The 7,730-nt window shown below is 30.2% G+C and overlaps 1 protein-coding gene across 2 annotated transcripts in view; it reads left to right on the forward strand.

Annotated features, from left to right (window-relative positions):
* Positions 1-7,730, forward strand: part of ckn (CRK like proto-oncogene, adaptor protein) — a 170,504-nt gene that overhangs the window by 81,301 nt on the left and 81,473 nt on the right. The gene's annotated exons all lie outside the window — the stretch shown is intronic.

Raw genomic sequence — 7,730 nt, forward strand, 5'->3', positions numbered from 1 at the left:
TAAATCAAGAATTTTTTTTCTATATTTAAATAAAAATACTTAAATGAATAAATAATTTATAACACAAATCGACAGATAAAAAAAAAATGAAAATCTCAGAGCTAGTTCCCATGCAGTTGGTGATGTATGATCCCTAGGAAGTCCAAAATAATATTTTCCGCCAAGATCGCTTCACCTAGGTCTTCTAAGAAGCTCTTAACATTTCCATGTTAATAGTAAAAGTATATTACTTTTGTATAAACCAGTGATAAAATAATAGTACAATAAAACAACTTAATACAACATTAATATCCTGGGAATTTGACTTGCATTAGAATGGTTGTCACTGTAACCTGGAGACCAGCCGTGTTCCCTAGAAAGAGAAAGTTATCCTCTTGAGGGGATTTAGGCATGGGACTGACCTCTCTGAACACGACTTCCTTCAGGGGGTACTGTGACGTAAACGGGAGTATGACATATTTAAAGATTATCTTTTATATATGAGGATCTTGTGGCTCAGTCAAAAATATTCTGGGATTGATCCGTTTAGATTAATACTTCTGGCGTTAAAATCAGTCTCCTAGTAAAATACAAAATAAAACTGAAATTATAAAACATCATGCATTATGATGAATTTGAAAAGATAATAATCAACAGAATATATAAAAAAAACCATATATTATATCATAAAACATAAGGTGACTAATTTCTGATAATAAATAAAAAGAAAAAAATTATAAAAAATCAAATACAATTAAACTAAAAATAATAAATGAAAAGGTAGGATTTCTGCTAATGTACGTATTTACAAATATAAACGAAGATCTTAAACGTCTAATACAGAAAATATGTAAACCACAGGTATATATTGTTATTATTATGAAGAAGGTAATAATAATAAAAAATAAAGAATAAATAAATACAGTCAAGAAACTAAACGAGATAGAAAAAAGATAAAAATGAACAATAATAATCAACAGAATATATAAAATAAAACCATATATCATATTATAAAACATAAGGTGACTAACTTCTGATAATAAATAAAAAGAAAAAAAGTTATAAAAAATCAAATCCAATTAAACTAAAAATAATAAATGAAAAGGTTCTATTTCTCCTAATGTACATATTTACAAGTATACGAAAATCTGAAACATCAAATACAGAAAATATATAAACCAAAGGTATATTTTTCATTTTTATCAAAAAGGTAATAATAATACAAAATCCTCTAACTCTAAATCGTACAGTCGAGAAACTTAACGAGATAGAAAAAAGATAAAAAATGAACAATAATAATCAACAAAATATATATATAAAAAAACCATATATCATATCATAAAACATAAGGTGACTAACTTCTGGTAATAAATAAAAAGATAAAAAATCAAATACAATTAAACTAAAAATAATAAATGAAAAGGTACGATTTCTCGTAATTACAATTAGTACATTTTTACAAGCATAAAAGAAAATCTGAAACGTCAAATACAGAAAATATATAAACCAAAGGTATATATTTTTATTATTATGAAAAAAGTAATAATAATAAAAAATAATCACTCCTCTAACTAATCATACAGTGAAGAAACTTAACGAGATAGAAAAAAGATAAAAATGAACAATAATAATCAACAGAATATATAAAATAAAATAAAACCATACATCATATCATAAAACATAAGGTGACTAACTTCTGGTAATAAATAAAAAGAAAAAAATCAAATACAATTAAACTAAAAATAATAAATGAAAATGACATCAAATAAATAAATCAACGGTCTATTTTTTATTATTATCATACAGTGAAGAAACTAAACGAGTTGTGGAACGAAGTTTTCCAGCCCGTCTTTCCATTTGTTCAGAAATTCGGACGAATTCCTTAAAGGTAAAATTTGTGAAAATAATTCTCAAGTCAAAAACGCATTTGCTTATTATAGAGTTGATAACACGTTGGAGAAAATTAAAAGAAAATGAAGGTAAATGTTTTGATTTCATTAAGTAGTTTTACTCATTTTTATTTATTACTTTATTATTTTTAATATTTGTTATATAGGGGAATTTGTTGATCAAATGAAATAAGGGTTGTGAAATAGAAGGGAAAGAAAAAAAAGAAAGGAAGAAAAACTTGTATTTAGTTTGTAGAATTGTAAAAGAAAACTGTGGAAAAAAAAGAAAAAAAATTTTATCTTTCTATTATATCATATAAACATGTAATTTATATATGTCCGATCACGGATTGATCAGTATGATGTGTAATGTAGCAACCCGATGTGTTTGAGCAGCATGTGAATGAATGAGGATTTCTTTCTCTCTCCTAATCCTCTCTGTGAAAACTGACATTTCATATGCCACGACCAAATATTTTAATTAGAAACCCGAACGTGGAAATAAAAACAGAATGGTGGCATTAACCGCCCTGGACATATGTTAATATTAACTATCACGCTATATGCGACAGTATTGCCAAGATAGTAAATGCTGTCATGGTGTAACTATCATACAATTTACACCTTGGCAGTGCCTGCGATAGTTGATGCAATCGCGGAAACTCATAGGCCCTTATTGTTTTTTGCGCTTTCGTTGCTTCTCATACTAAAGTGCATTACTTGTGTAAATATCTTTCTGTTACTTATTATCTATTAGATTGTTATTGAAGTATATACAAATATATATTTATATATATCAGGACGATCGTAATACTGACCACACTCTTCAGCAAGCCTTGCTCGCTGCTCGCTGACCTACCCCATCGGCTGAGGTCAAGGCGAACCCGCTCCGTTATACTGGAGGTCGGTCGCCCGTCTGCAGCCGTCAGCTGATCTCTCTACGCTACGATTCATTACACAATAGTTTATTTTATAAATCGATTATACAATATATCAGTAAACAATAAACAATAAAAAAAAAATTGGAATCGTTATATCAAACCTTAAAAAAATTGAAAAATAGCGGCCATTATTACGAAGTTGTTGTATGGGGCTTTAGGGCGTAAAACCCTGAGGTCATCAACGCCCATGTTTCGCGCTTTATAATTCTATTTCATTTATATTTATAATTCTATTTCATTTTATTTTTCTCTTTAAATAATTTCGAGAAAAAAATTTAAATAATTACTTCTTTTGGTATTTTTTATTACTTATAACAGATTTTCTGGTTTAAATCTTATTCAAAAGGCCATTCCTTTTTAAGAAAGCTAAAACCATTTCCAAGTTCGCAGAATAAAAATGACATTTCTCGAATATGTGACTGATGGTAAGTACACTGTTGCAGTATTGACATTTTGGCGGTGGCTGCTTACTGATCAGATATCTATGAGTTAAACTCGTATGACCTATTCTCAATCTGGCAATAGCTACCTCCTCCCTGCGATTGGAACGGTTTGATGTGGTACATAGTTTAATGGTTTTTTTAATAGTTTTGTTTAATTTGCTTGGCGGGCTTGCCAAATAGATGATATTTAATTTTTCATCGGAAGAATTATTTCTTGTGGTGTCAGAATGGCCGTGCCCTGACCTGGAAGAGCAAGTGCTTGTTTAGCTGCAATGTCCGCCAGTTCATTTCCAGTGATCCCCACGTGGCCCGTCACCCATATAAAGAAAACAGTTTTTCCCAAGTTTTCGAGCATGTTGGTATAATTGTGAATTTTTATGATTGCCGGGTGTTTCGGGTAAATGATCTTCATGGCTTTTAGTTATTATGAAGTTTCGAGAATTCAGTGGGTGCTGTAGCTGTAGCAGCAATTATCATTATTATTATTTTTTATTTTTTTAGTTTAATATACAGTGTATTCAGTATAAATGTGACTAGTGATTATTTTATTTTGTCTTCTTCAACTATGTAGTTTGATTACATTACATTTTACGTTTTATTTTAATTATGTTTCTGTTTATATATATTTTAGAGATAGATTTTATTTATTTTTATGTAAATTCTTTTTTTATTTATTTATTGTTATTCTTATTTTGCTTAGCTCACGCCTTCTATTGAAAAACTTAAAAATTAGAATTTACAAAACTATTATCCTTCCCACTGTTCTTTATGGATGTGAGACGTGGCCTGTTACACTAAGAGATGATCAGCGCCTTAAGGTTTTCGAAAATAAAATATTTCGAAAAATATTCAGACCGAAAAAGGATGAATTAACGGGAGACTTTAGAAGATTAAGGGACCTACACCCGGTAAATATAATTCAAGTTATAGTATTACGGCGTATAAGATGGGCGTGTAAGGTTGTAGAGCTTGGTGAAGAGCGGATCCCTAAAATGTTAAAAAACACTGAGCCAACGGGTAAACGTCCGAGGGGTAGACTGAAACGTAGATGGGAGGATTGCGTTAAAACTGATTTAGTGTAATTGGGTTTGGAGGGGCATCACTGGAAGGATGTATGTAGAGAGCGATTGGTGGTATCGGCATCGAACCTTCGGGTTCGTTAGGCCTTCATTTATTATTATTATATTCTTATTTTATTTTATTTATTTATTTTTTTTTTAAATTTAGTAACAATGTGATCAGTTATCACTATTACTTATTACCCAACAACATTGTGGGGGATAGTAATATTCACCAATAAATAATTTAAATAAGAAAAAAATATATACATTATTATATCATTCAAAAGAGCGTCTAGAATTTTCCGGAAAATGGGTTTACGAGTTATTTAAAAAGATTAATAGTGAACGGATTTCCATTGGGACGTATCCGAATACATTTTAAACGTATACCCAAAGATTGAACTTTATATACATACTTTATTTAAATACATAGTTTTTATTATCAATATAATCAAAAATTGGGATGAAATAACTGCCTGTTTTTTGGATGTAATATCAAAATTTGAAGAAATAAAGGTTTTTTTTAACAATTTTTTTAATCTATGGTATTTATTTAATGTAATTTACAACTGTACAAATAATAAATAAAATAAGTAAATATGTGGAATGTTTCATTTCCACTTGAAAATCTTGGGAAGGAACCACCCATTGGTGTTATCAGCAATTTCCTTATTTCAAATGAGCAAGCATTAATTTAAATTAGAAGGTCCTGTGGATTATAAAAAAAAACTTTTTAAAGTACCCTTAAAATATAACCAATGTGTACATAATGTGACTAAATTTGATTCATAATAAAGTGTTTGATTATGTTCATTTTATTTATCCTTCTGTTTATATATATTTAGAGATAGATTTTATTTATTTTTATGTAAATTCTTTTTTTATTTATTTATTGTTATTCTTATTTTGCTTAGCTCGCGCCTTCTATCAAAAAAATTAAAAATTAGAATTTACAAAACTATTATCCTTCCCACTGTTCTTTATGGATGTGAGACGTGGCCTGTTACACGAAGGGATGAACAGCGCCTTAACGTTTTCGAAAATAAAATATTTCGAAAAATATTCAGACCGAAAAAGGATGAATTAACGGGAGAATTTAGAAGATTAAAAGACCTATACCCGGTAAATATAATTCAAGTTATAGCATTGCGGCGTATAAGATGGGCGTGTAAGGTTTAGGGCTTAGTAACTAGAGGATCCCTAAAATGTTAAAAAACACTGAACCAACGGGTAAACGTCCGAGGGATACACCGAAACGTAGAGGGGAGGATTGCGTTAAAACTGATTTAGTGGAATTGGGTTTGGACGGGAGTCACTGGAAGGATGTATGCGGTATTATTTTTTTTTTTAAGTTTAGTAAGTATATGATCAGTTATCACTATTACTTATTACCCAACAACATCGTGGGATATTGTAATATTCACCAATAAATAATTTAATAAGGGATAAAATATATACAATATTATATCCTTCAAAAGAGCGTCTAGAATTTTCCGGAAAATGGGTAGTTTACAAGTTATTTAAAAACATTAATAGTGAACGGGTTTCCATTGGGACGTTTCCGAATACATTTTAAACGTATACACAAAGATTGAACTTTATATACATACTTTATTTACATACATAGTTTTTATTAAAGTAATCAAAAATTGGGGTGAAATAACTGCCTGTTTTTTGGATGTAATATCAAAATTTGAAGAAATAAAGGTTTTTTTTTTAACAATTTTTTTAGTCTATTTATTTAATGTAATTTACAACTGTACAAATAATAAATACAATAAGTAAATATGTGGAATGTTTCATTTCCACTTGAAAATCTTGGGAAGGAACCACACGTTGGTGGTACTTCAAGCACTAATTTAAATTAAATGGTCCCGTGGCCATCTTCTTTTCAGACGCCTTAGAGGATTATCAGGGATTGTTAAGGATGAGAGATTAAGAGCTAATGGGTTAGGATGGGTTAGGAGTTTGGAATGAAAAGACGCATATTTGTTTTGGACCTAATCTGCAACGAATGGGATGTTATTTGTAGCGTAATAAGGATTTTACGTAGGATTTTGGATTGTAAGGATTGGATGCGGGAGGAATTTGATGGTTTGGTGGAGCCCCAGAGCTCAATTCAATATGACCAAATTGGTCTAATTATCATAGTGTATAATAATTTTTTGTAGTGAATGGGAAGTTTAGAGCGTTTGTCAAGTAAGTGTTGTAGCAATTGAATTTCTTGAACTAACTTTAGAAAGTAAAGACCAATGATCTGTATTATAAATACTTTACGGTAATAAATCCTAACAACTTTACAGCTCCCTTTGAGGATTAAATAGCCACAAGTTCCTTTAAAGAAGGATTTAAAGAGGAAGAACGTGGGAGGAGTGAGTTGCCTGCTTCCAGAGCTCTCCTCTACGCTCACTATAATTATAGTCCTTTCTTTCCTACTATGTTATCAGCTATAATATTAATATAGACCATTTACTACTGTAATATTAGGTACCTGGCGCTTATATTAAGTAATGTTTGTAAAGGTGGAACGATTTTGTTGATTTTTTTTGTTTTCGACACTCTACCAAATCGGGTACTACTAATACTACTAATTTTAGCGACTGTATATTACCCGAAAAATATTTTTTTCTTTAGATTACAATGTAACGAAAGGCATTATAATGGATCTACACATTTGCCAGTTGTGGCAAATTCAAGACTTGTACAAATAATTTGCAAACAAACGAAGTTACAAACCTCGGTATCCACCGATATTATTACTACATCGATTTACGTGTTTTGTTTTTTTCAAAATGTCCCCTTTCACTATAAGAAGGTTTGAAACTACTGAAATCCACGATTTCTCGGAAAGAAAAAAGTTATGAACAAAATTTATCGTTTTTGGTTACAGCTCAGAAATTGTTACGGTTATTGTTAACCAATCGATCCGTCTTTTTTCGAAGATTTATCACTCTTTTGAAGAATCACTGATATATATCAATATTAACTATAAATTCACTCCTCATATCCAACTATAAAAATTTTTGCAAGCTATTCTGCCCAGATCTAATGATTTTAGTCAAATTAACCTATGTTGTCACTTTTTTTAAATTTTTTTTTTTTTAATATTTATTTATTGCTATTTAGAATTGTACATTATAATACATTTAGAAAATCTGATCTAAGTTAAATTGGAGTGTTACAGGCGTTTAGAGAAACTACCCATTGGCAGCACTCTAATGACATTTTACATTAGCTGGTCTCATGGCCATCTTCTTTTCATGTGCCTCGGAGGATTGTCAGGAATGGAAGAGGATCCAAGATTAGAAACTAGGGGGTTTGAGTGGTTAGAGAGTTTATAGTGGAAGGAGTGATATCTGGTTCGGGCTAGATCGGTTACACAGGGAACATTCCGGTCTTTATGTATGATTTTATTTG

This window comes from Halyomorpha halys, unplaced genomic scaffold, assembly GCF_000696795.3.
Source record: "Halyomorpha halys isolate HHAL.00 unplaced genomic scaffold, Hhal_1.1 Scaffold319.1, whole genome shotgun sequence".
Classification (NCBI taxonomy): Eukaryota; Metazoa; Arthropoda; class Insecta; order Hemiptera; family Pentatomidae; genus Halyomorpha; species Halyomorpha halys.